Below are 12,553 nucleotides of genomic sequence, written 5' to 3' on the forward strand. Positions count from 1 at the left end.
TGACAATTGATGATACTCCATAGCTTCGAAATCTGTACCTCAATTTTTCATATGCAGTCTCTTATGTCAAAAACTTTGAAAATCATAATTCTGTTTATATCACACAGGTCTTGATGAGTGGCTTCAGGTTACTCGAAAAATTCCAGAAAACTTGAAATTTGAAGGTAATTTGTGGAAAACCTTTGCGCCAAAATTTTTACAGGAGAACATTTTGTCACATAACCCCCAGGAAGCCTAAGAGGATGAAATCAATGGAAAAACCAAAGTCTTCCTCTACTGAACTTGTCGCTTTGCAGTCCGCCGATCCTGGACCTACTTCAAAGCTCCAACGCCCGAGGAATCCTTTCTAAGGAGGGAGGTGTTATCCAAACACCCTGTATATATATTTTCACACTATCTATATATTATTTTATAACAACTATTTACTTATAAGTGTCTTTTATTATTATGCTGACAATAGAAAATCGCCTGCTGAGTTGCTAGCTGATAATAAATCATATAAAAACCCAACCAGCAGCTCAGGAGGACGACTATAGATTCAAACTTCACGTTGTTAGTTGTAATTAAGCAATAAAAGTGTTTCTTCAAAAACCGTTATCTACGGTTAAGTGCTGCTGAAATTCATCGGATTAGAACTGCTAGGGGTTGGTCAACTAGCCGCAGTTTCCCTGTAGAGAACAAACCAATAACTTACATATCGAATAAATTGATCGATGGGAAACTTCAGATCAGAGGCAAGCATGTACATGTTATTGTACAATGACGCGGATAGAGTAGTTGACGCTTCGCTTCCATCAGTAAAAATAGCATCTGTTAAAAACTTCGACTATTTTATATATGCGCCTGAGACTTCAGTCATTTTAATTTTTGAAATGAGTATTTATCTACCGTTCGCCAGAGACGATTAACCGCGGACAACTGTTAATTATTTTCCACAACCTTTTTCCTTTTGAGTAATAAATTATTCTTTTGTTAACTTCTGCTGGTAGTTATTATTACGTACTCTACCTATATATTTTATAAAGTTCCATGTGAAGCGTTTAGTGTAGAAAAATAGACACTGCCCCATTTTCATACTATTTTGCAAATAGTTACATATACATATTCTTATAATGTAAAGAGTGCAGTTATAAGAAGGCAACGTGTCACTTTTTGTTTGAATAAAATTACATAAAAGAGAACGCGGCCTACAGCATGTACCACGTTGCAGTCTATAACATTTCCGATCTCTATTATGATGCAGGTACATACCTATAGGTACGTATACAGGGTGAGTCAAAATTCACTCCCCAGCGGCCGGATATATATTCTAAAATAAAAAATAAAACAAAAATGTAGAATACTAAAATCTGGAAAGCGGAGCCGTTTTCGGAAAATTTTGTAAAGAAAAATTCAAATTTATAATTTTTTTGTTTAATATTAACACCATTAACCACCATTTAAATCCATACAAAATAAGAAATAGCAAGAACGAAGATCCTTCTGGCTTTGGCTAACCTTCAAAACCATTACCATTTTCGTTAATACACTTCTGCAATCTGTGGTAGAAACTCCTGGCAACAGAACAGAAATTAGCTTCATTTATTTCCGCTACTGCTTCATGAATCCTGCCAATAGGCACAGTAAAATAAACCTTTTCTTTTATGTATCCCCATAACCAAAAGTCTATCGGAATCAAGTCAGGAGACCGAGGTGGCCATGGTGTTGGTTCACCCCGTCCAATCCATTTATTAGGTTCAAAATATGTCGTACTTGTAATGTGGCATGTGCGGGCGCACCTTCATGCTGAAACCACATATGTAGTTGCACATTGTTGTAGAGGAATATCTTCTATCAAACCTGGCAAAATGTTTTCGCAAAAATTACTGTAATTTTCACCATTCAGTATTCTTGGCAAAAAATATGGACTTATGATCCTTTTCCCGTAAATAACTATCCAAACATTTACAGACCAATGTCTTTGCTGATTCCGCTGACGTTTTTCATGGGGATTCTCATAATGCCAATAATGAAGGTTGCGGTCATTGAAAACTACTTGTTTTTGTCCGGCCAACTTGATTAGTCTGTCGAAATTTGCGCATTTATTGAACTAAAATTAATAATTTATTTGAAAACGGCTCCGCTTTCGAGATTTTAGTATTCTACATTTTGTTTTATTTTTTATTTTAGAATATATATCCGGCCGCTGGGGAGTGAATTTTGACTCACCCTGTATTATACTATAAGTTCATTTGACGCATTATTTTGGAATATTTAATTTCAATTGCTTTTAAAATCTTTACGACAATGTATTTTCGCATTTAATTTTTGGAATATCACAATTTTTGTTGTTTTATTTTAATACTGTTAAATGAAATATTTTTTTCTTGTAGTCAGAAATTACTCATAAACAATTTAACTACCTTTCTAGCCATTTCTATATTTCTTTCCATATGCGGCAATTATGTCAATTTCTCTACAAAATTTCTCTAATAGAAATCGAGATATTTCGCAGCCCCAAGTATCGTTACGGATGGTTTATTTAGGGAACAATAGGTTTACGGATTACCACTGTTTTCCGTAGGTTTGAAATATATTTTTAAATCCAACAAATCTCGTTTTCAGTCTTAAACACATATTTAAGGAATTATATTTACTGCAACCACTCCCTTTACTTTTTACTTTCAACATCTGCATCTGGCTATTATTTTGACACATTGTTATACTAAAGGTCAATCCAAGGTCAAATTTAGAGTAGATATCAATTGCCAACAAAGTAAACCAATATATCTATACGTTTTTGGGGTCGCTTAATCCGAATCCGGTGTACGTTTGACTCGATTAGCTTATTTCGGAAATATTTAACAATTTTTATATGTAACATTTTTTTCTATCTCCAACAGTAACGGTCGTAGGTGGGGTGCAAAACATAAGAAAACATACTGTACCGGATGGTTTACCATTAGTGTCATCCTTTATCTCTGTTATTCTGTGACGTAGGGAAACGTGAAGATTCACCTTATGACAAACTCTTTTGGCCATATCTCCCTCACTATTAGATGCGGATCTATCAATCTTTAAAAACCAAATTGAAATATAGTTTCTTAAAGAAAAGTTACTTATCTGTATTTTTATTTATTTAACAATATTTTTCTAAACAAACTACATATTTCTCAAAAGCTCCAGTGGCGTATGAAGGGGAGTTCAGGTAAGTTCGAGTCCCTTACTTTTTTCTGTTTATCTCTAAAATGTAAAATTTGATCTAATTTTATAATTGTATAAAAAATTTGAATTTGTAAATTTCTGTAAATTGTTTTGTGTTAAAATTATATAATAAAAGTAATATGCATTTTATATCCTACAACTTATTCATACTTAACCACCACAATCGCATTACCCGTCTCGTCCTAGCCTGACTACGATCCCATTCACTCGCCTCCCTCGCTAAGCCCGAAATCACTTTATTAAATAATCGGCATTATCCTACAAAGTGCGTACGCCACGGCACATTAGTGACCTCGTAAACAGGCAGCCAGAGGTCTCTCGTAATGGTATCGCTACCATCAGCCGCATCGTGGGACAAAACCGGGTGATGTATGGCCCGGACCTCCCACCGAACAATTTGCCAACGTTATAGTTGGACTAATGGTGCCATTGTGCTCGTCCTTTTCCTGTTTGCCTTGCCAGCGTAACCGCGGACGTTACTCATCTTCGGCATTAACATTTCGGGAATCGTACTATATAGGGTGTTTCATTACACTGACAGACTATTCATCTAATGCAAAAGATGTTTTGTTTGTCTAATTTATCCAAGAAATACTGATTATGCAGATCAGTTACAACCTTGAATATTGAATTTAAATTTTAAGGCTTACCTTGGCTAAAGTTGACCAATAGTGATTTAGTTTGACATTTTACAGTGAAATTTAAAATACAGTAACAAATTGACAACAAATAGAAAACAGATGTGTTAAAAAATCCAAATTGTCAATTTTTGTTATTTTGTGTTTTAAGTTATGAGTCACTGTTCGTGTATGTCTAGTACGGCCTAAGTGACAGCTACGCGGCGCGGAGCCTGCTGCGCTGAGCGGCGCTTTATTTTCAAAACAGTGTGCAGGTGGCCTAACTTAACGTGTTGTGCCGCACAAATACAATTCAGTTTGTTTTTAACGCGTTCTGCAGCAACATGGATGTCAGAAATTCAAAGAAGACGTGCTATTTGGATAACAAGTGAAAAAAACCATTCAAATAGGGATAAACTGTGCCAAGAAGTTGTCAATATTGTTGGTGTCACTTCATACTGTAAAAAGAAATGTACCATGCTAACCTGGCAAATTATTTTAAAAAATTGCCCATTTAATCTAATGTAAAATTTGCTGTTTTACTTAGAAAAAAGTAGGTGTATATTGCTATTTTAGTGTAAAAGGAGCTTATTGTGAAATTATTTTAATAATTAGGACTTGAATGAAAACACTTATTTAATTGAAATAAAAGGTAATAACTCCTGAATCGGTCAAAAATATTTTTTTCCAAAGGTATGGCATATGGAATTTTGGATTTGTGGCACTCGAATAATTGATCTAAGATGACGGTTTTCACGAAATTCAGAAAAGTGGCAATATCTCGAAAACTAATGACTTTTTGTTTATACTAAGTTCATATTCTGTGCACTCATGAACTAGCCTATCATTCCTCCAAGGGATGACGTTACTTTTGACTTTGTATACAGTGTGCACCGTTTTTCAGGTTAACACCTCTGGAAATGTGAGAAGGCTGTGGACTTTCCGCAAACCATTTTTTTTACAAATAGTACCCTGAAGGGAGGTTATATTCTACTAATCATTTTATTGATGTAACAAAAGCCTGGCCTACTACGATTTTTTAAAAGGGCCGTTTTTCTAGAAAGTAGTATTAGGCATTTTTTTATAAAAAAGATAATATTACCAGGCTATTCAACACCCATCAAAATACCCATATACCAAATTTGAACAACAAAAAATGTATATTGCGTGTTTTTTATGTGGTGCTAAACTTCGAAAAATCAGACAACTAAAAATTATAATAAGCAGGTCAAAGATTGCCATGAAAGTGAAAACAAATACCAATCGGGCAAAGAAAAAATATAGACACTGTAAATTTAACACTCGACATCCTTCCGTTTTGTGAAAATTAAAATCATGTTTCTAATACTCATTTGTTGCCATTTTGGTATGTTGGTTTTTCTAATTATCTTAAAATAATTATACACGTTAAACACTCTTCGACTGGAAATTAAATTCCTTTCTTTTATTTTTCATCTCTGTTGAATTATTTTAATAAGAAATTACATTACACTGAAAATGCACAGGACGATACACTTATGAAGAAACACGCTTTCGTAACTGCAAAATACAGTATACACTGCAAGCTGTTACGGTGAACGCCACGCCGTCAATATATTTTCGATACCCCGGGTGTCGAATGCGGTTAATTCCAAAAAAGTGACGCAGGAGTCTTCTTGGAATATCACACGGATTGTACTTATACCGTTTTGATCCAGTTTAACCGCATTTTTGATTATCTTTATTATATTTTTTTGCATGATAACAGGGATAAGTTATCTAATTAAAAATTTTACAGTCGTCCTAAATAAACAACTAAAAGAAAATATACATACTGTATATGGCAATATCATTTCTTTACCAACAAGTTCCTGATTATGATTCTAAATGGGAAGACGATTCTTCTTCAGTCATAACATTTTCGGTTGGGATTTTCTTGGTTAGTCAAGTGTCAAAGTTTTACCTACTGTGGATACTCATATATCTAACAGATGTATCCGATTTCTCAAGTACTACAACAGAATAGAACTACGATTTAATTAAAAATAATAAAAAACATTAAATATTTATCCTGAAAGGATCAATAAAATAAACGGCGAGTAAAGTTATGGTATGTCACTACCAATGAAAATACAAAAAAAAACGAAAATAACTACCGAAATCTCTCAGTATGAGATAAGAAGAGCTTCAGCTTGTCTATTAAAGTGTTCAAAATCTGTTCATCAAACTCAGTAAGAAAATATTATTATATTACAGTATTGAAAAATGAATACCGAATAATCGTTAAACAGTTGAATAAGATCTGACTTCCATCGTCAAAATACACATAATACTAATACGCATAATAATACTATTGAAAAATTCAGAACACGTACCGGAAGGCATTACAGGGTAGTAAAGAACTTTTCGCAAAATTCAAAAACAGGTCAAATTTGTTTCTGAGGGGGACAACTTTTGGCTCAAAAAGCATACCAAAATCTTCAACCCCCTAAGTGGAGGTGCTATCCCCTAAATTTTTTCAAATGGGAATGGGGGTCAAGTGGGGGGTCATTAGAAAGGGCTTTTAATTCTCTATACATCGATTCTTACTTTTTGAAAATCGATTCATTATTTTAGAAAATATGCAGCTTTGAAAATACGAACAATATTTTTGACGAGAAATGCGAAAATCGATTTAATTTTACTTCAAAACTTACGGTATTAGTCAAGTAAATGCTGAAAATGTTGTCCGCCAACTTGCATACAATGATACAGGTTGTCTTCAAACCGTTGTCGAACATTCTGGAGCACTTGCGGTGTTACTTCGCGACATACATTAATGATTCGTCCTCGCAGATCTTCCAAGGTATCAGGTGGAGTGCTGTAAACTTTGCTTTTAATGTGCCCCCAGAGAAAGAAATCTAAAGGATTTAAGTCGGGTGACCGAGGGGGCCACTCAATTGCACCTCTTCGTCCTATCCAGCGTCCTGGAAACGTCTCATTTAGGTAATTGCGCACATTGAGCGAGTAATGTGGAGGAGCTCCGTCTTGCTGGAAAATCAGTTCGTGTTCATTGTAAGCAGGGTCGTCCTCTATGATATTTGTTAGAGCTGGGTCGATGACATTTTGTAGTAAATCCAAGTACATATCGCCTGTCAAATTTCCAGGAAGGAAAAAAGGACCTACAATGGAATTTCCAAAAATACCTGCCCATACATTCAACTTCTGGGGGTGTTGGGAGTGTGTCTCATGGAAAATCCTTGGATTGGTATCAGCCCAGTAACGACAATTATGGCGATTCACTAAACCATTCAAGAAGAACGTACACTCGTCCGAAAAACACACATTAAAGAGGAAATTATCGTTTATCGCTCGTTCAGTCATTATTTCGCAAAATTGCAAACGACGATCAAAATCGTCTTCATTTAGCTCTTGCACTAGCCGAATCTTATAAGGATGGAATTTGTATTTTTTTAATATTCGTTGGACACTTGTACGACTCACTCCTGTCGCAGTAGCCAATTGCATTGTACTCAGCGTACTATCCATTGCCACTTGCCCCAATACCGCTATTTCCGTAGGTTCATTTAGTACCGGATTTTCAACCTGCCTCTTTTTGTTATGAACGGAGCCAGTTTCGCGAAATTTGGCCACCAATTCGCGAACAATTTTTCCAGACGCATGTTTCTCAGGATGCCGTTGGTTGAACAGTTCGGCGACCCGATTTCCGCATTCATTGTTTTTGAAAAAAAGCTCAATAATTTCTACTCTTTCTGGAATTGAGTACACCATAATTAATCAATTTAAAAGACTCGGCAGTATTGGTACTCTTCAACTACAAGTCACAAGACAGTTATCTAGCAACTTCTTGTGGCCTATCTAAATACGAAACAAAAAGCGGACAATTTTTTGCTCACCAAAATCAGGCTAAAGAATTCGCAAATCAGAAAAAAAAAAGCGAATTCTTTTGAAGGAATTTACCAAGCTAATACCGTAAGTTTTGAAGTAAAATTAAATCGATTTTCGCATTTCTCGTCAAAAATATTGTTCGTATTTTCAAAGCTGCATATTTTCTAAAATAATGGATCGATTTTCAAAAAGTAAGAATCGATGTATAGAGAATTAAAAGCCCTTTCTAATGACCCCCCACTTGACCCCCATTCCCATTTAAAAAAATTTGGGGGATGGCACCCCCACTTAGGGGGTTGAAGATTTTGGTATGCTTTTTGCGCCAAAAGTTGTCCCCCTCAGAAGCAAACTTTACCTGTGTTTGGATTTTGCCGAAAAGTTTATTACTACCCTGTAATGCCTTGCGGTACGTTTTCGATGGGCTACCCTGTATTTAGCAAATTTATAAACTAATGCTTCTCCACCTCGATTAGAACAGAAGGGAGCAACAAAATAGAGATTAAACCAAATTGCTAAGATCCGTTTATATTTTCCTTCAATTATAATAATTATAATCTACTGGGACTAAAGTAATAACTAAAGTCCTAATAGATTTTTCGGCTTTTAGGTTTTTAAGACTGAAATTGATAACAATTTAATAGTTCCAGCAAATAAGTTATTATCTTACCACAAATTATAGTTTTCAGTAAATGTTTGATACCCATAGGAAAAACAAAACATCAACATCACCAACAGAGCTATGGCAAGAAGCTATTGGTATAGTCTTTCCTATCTTAATTGAAAACTCAAAAAGTTAGCAGTATGTACTAAGTTCGATCGCTGACGCAGCAATGCGGCATTTAAATATTTGAAAAACTTGTTCCCATATACAAGTATGGTCGCCTAGATGAAGAATGAGCGCGCGGGCAAACGTGGCACAAACACAGCCGCTCTCGGCGACCTGGCCATAAATTCCGTTGTCGACAAATGGCCTAGCAGTGCAATACAGCAATGCAGAATTTGGTGTGATTCAGGTAATTTTAATTATAGGCAACTTCTATTAATCATTCATGTTACAATTGCGAAAGGGAGAAATAAGAGGTATATTTTGTTTACTAATATTACTACAACATAGCATTTTGGAGACCTTTTGAAACGGAACAAAACGAAATTTACCATCAATATAATAAAATAGGACATAAATAATTAAAATATGTTTTTGGCCAAATGAACATATAATAGAAATTTTCTGTACATTATATGCAAATTATTATAATTTTTTACCTTTAGCAGAAAACTTTTTAGGGACGCCTATGAAACTCATTAAATTTTATTGCTAGGCGTTTTTATATATGTTCAACTGACTTCGGAAAGACTATAAACATAAATTTATGGCGTCAATATTTTAAGCCAAGACAAGCCATAACAGCTCCGCTCAGAATGACAACTGAACACTATTTTCTCTTTTGATTATATTGCAAATTGCATAAAACAAAAATGTGATCTAAGAAGGGATCACAACTTCAAAAAGCTTGGGCACCACTGTTCCATGTGCAAAGACTCAATGCGCAGCCACAACAAAATCATCCTCTACTTCTGTAATTGACTATCAGCAAATTCCCAATAACGTGAAGATTTTCCCGCTTCAATCTTATTTCCAGACGCAGCTAGTTCTATCAACAACGGAATTTTTAATTTCCAAAAACTGGGAACTTCAACATTGTGACGTATTTTTTAAAAGGGCCTTTTGTGCTGTCAAACCGCCTGAATATTATTTACTTACAGTTCTCTCTGAAGAAGTATGTTGACTCCAGCAGTTCTTCGTTTAATTCCAGATATATATGACTTAAAATAGTACATTTTCTTTATTTAAACAGTATGCAACTGAGATCGGTTCTGATATGAAGATATAACACTTATATAAAATTAATTTATTTAGCTACGAAAATGTAATGAAGTAATTCTTTTCTAGTTGTAAATATTCTATCTTTGTGGTAAAATGCTAATATAGCTAAGGGTATTTTAAAATTCCCGCCATTTAATTACTCAATAAAAAATCTCCATTCTTATGTTTCATGCACATTGTTGCCGGTTTGTCTGCTTATGACAAATTATTAGAATTCTCTTAGACCGAGTCTTAGACTAATCCAGCCAAAATACATAACACATTCAACACCAAATATATCACAGGCTGTTCCGAAAGTAATCTACAATATTTATAAAAACATATTAAAATAAATAAATAACAATATTTATAATAAACATAAGAGAAAAGTTTATCTTTATTTTATCTACTCCCGAAAGATGTTTCTTTCAAATATTTTTAAAACCGTTAGTACTAAAACAATGAAATTTCAATACAGATATGTATTATTATTAACTTTGGTATCTAACGGTAAAAAAATTATTTCTAAATTTTAGTCAGGGGCCAAGCAAATTAAAAAAGGTATCAGTGTTCTCAAGCTCCTCGTTTTTGAGATATGTGATATTTGAATTTAATAAAAATATGTGATTTATCTCTGTCATTGTAGAACCTTAATACCATTCATTGTTAAAAGAAAAATATTGGAAACCGCATGTCAAATTTAAACGAAAATTGTTTTTTTTTTGTAAATTAAAACAATATAAAATCGAAATCTTTGCTATCTCTAAAACAATTCGTTACCGGCCTCATATTTATAGATTTTTTCGTTTGTGTCTGTATTGCATATGTGTATTAAAATTATGCATAGTATTACAGACTGGATTTTAGTCTAGTTATTTGAATTAAAAGTCTAATAATAATTAATTAACTATAACTAACGTGGGAAAGTAAAAAAATCCTGAGTACGGACCTGTACCGTTACAAGTAATCCCTAAAGTATATACAACACAAACTGCAACAATATTTAAACCCTATCGCATTCGGTTACCAAAAGGGTAACATTCCTTTCCTTGCATCAATTAATCATATTTATTCTTAGCCTAGACCTACTAATACAGGCCCCACACGTATAATAACAACCCAAACACCTAATTAGTCGTCCTGTCACTGTGAGCAGTTGCGACGCGGCCATTTAAAGAGCCGGTCGGCCGCTCGTTATTTGCGATACCGCGTTAAATCCGACACGGCTTGAAAAGTCACGGCGTGAAGAATCAAGTGGGCGTGGAGGGATTTGTCACCCCAGTGTGTGCGATGTAGGGCCAGGTGCTGCGCCCTGCAGCTGCCGATGCTAAAGATTGCTTTCCCACCTTCTCCTGGTCTACTAGCAGCTATCGGAGTAATCACGCGCTTCACTAGCTCGGTGTAAACTCCGCTTGACGCGATTGTCTTTTGTCAGCGTATTCGCGTCACCGTGTCACTCGGAACGTAGCAAGCCGTGAAACATTCGAGCTTTGAATTTCATTCATGAGTGACAGGATTGTTATCGTTTGTACGAACTTAGGAGCATGTTGGTCCGCCCACTTTCAAACAAAACTAATACGTGTACACATATTTTTTTTGAGTATCTATGCCCTAAATAAATTTATGGAATTATATATTTTTTTTGATATCCTTTTTTTGGAAGTATGATCTTATATTTTGGTTGAATAAATCAACATTTGAATCGAGTAGATCATTTAGATCTACTCCATTCACACAAAAGTGCAAAAAATCATGACAAAATACAAAAATTTATTTTAAAGAGCAATTTGATTGAAAAATTGAAAACTAAACAATTTAGGATATACAGAGCCTTCATAAATGATTTCATGTCACTGACCAGGGGAGTACGCTTTAATTAGACCACACTCTTTTTTTTAGCTATATTAATAGCGCTCTTACAATTAGTGAAAAACTCGTACTTTATGTAGATGTAATTGTAGGAAAGCCCTCTTCTAAATATGCATAAACATATAGTGCTCTATTAAATGTATATATATTAAAAAATATTAAAAAGTTATAATACAAATAAATGGGAGGGCAGGGGGTGTACACGAACCATATACTATAGGGTTATTTCATATACAAGGTGTCCTAGAAATAAGTGCTAAGATTTTAACCATCTGTTTAACTTATCAAAAGTTACAACTTTTTTTTTGAACACGCACTTTTTTGTGGCGTTTTTTATACGATAACGAGCTGCGTATGAGTTATAAAATACCTATGTAAAGTTTGCAAAAGTTTTATGGAATATTTCTCCACAAATTTGTTTTCTAACCTAAATATTAAATACTAGCATTAATTAGTTCGATTTTTTGTGCTTCGTTTACTTATTATTAGGGCTGTCAGAACTAAGCCGTGGAACATAGGCGTACGCATTATTTATTAAAAAGCAACAAATTAAATTGTCTGCAATACTTACACCACCATAAACACTACCGAATAGGAATTAATTACGCAACATCCGCACGATAATAAATCAGCAGTATACAAACGTGTTGTGAACGTGAAAAGCATTCTGACCTGCCATTGAATTGCGGTTCTCTCTGGCAGCATTACTTATTATTAACTCAACTAAACATTTCATATGCTCCAGTGTATTTAATAGAATTGACGTTTGGGCTTAAATATTTTATACATTTTTTTAGAGGCTACGATTTAAGCTGAAGAACACCTGTAAGTTGTCAAATAAAAAGTCTTCACTAAAGCTGTAATTACATAAAAAATATTATTATACAGTATCAACTTTTTTATACAGGTAAGTTGGTCCAAATAGTTATGTAATGGTAATGCTAATGGTGGATGTAATGGCAACAAACGGTAAAAGTAACAATAAAAGTAAAAATGCCATTATTTTGAGTTCAGAAAAATATAAGACAATATCAGGAACTGCAGTTGGCGCCATTCAACTGTGTTGCTCTTTTATATCGAACTAAAATGTAATCATCTGTTATGAGAGACCAGATGGGACATCAAATAGTTT

Source organism: Anoplophora glabripennis, unplaced genomic scaffold (assembly GCF_000390285.2).
Source record: "Anoplophora glabripennis isolate ALB-LARVAE unplaced genomic scaffold, Agla_2.0 scaffold459, whole genome shotgun sequence".
In the NCBI taxonomy this organism is placed as follows: domain Eukaryota; kingdom Metazoa; phylum Arthropoda; class Insecta; order Coleoptera; family Cerambycidae; genus Anoplophora; species Anoplophora glabripennis.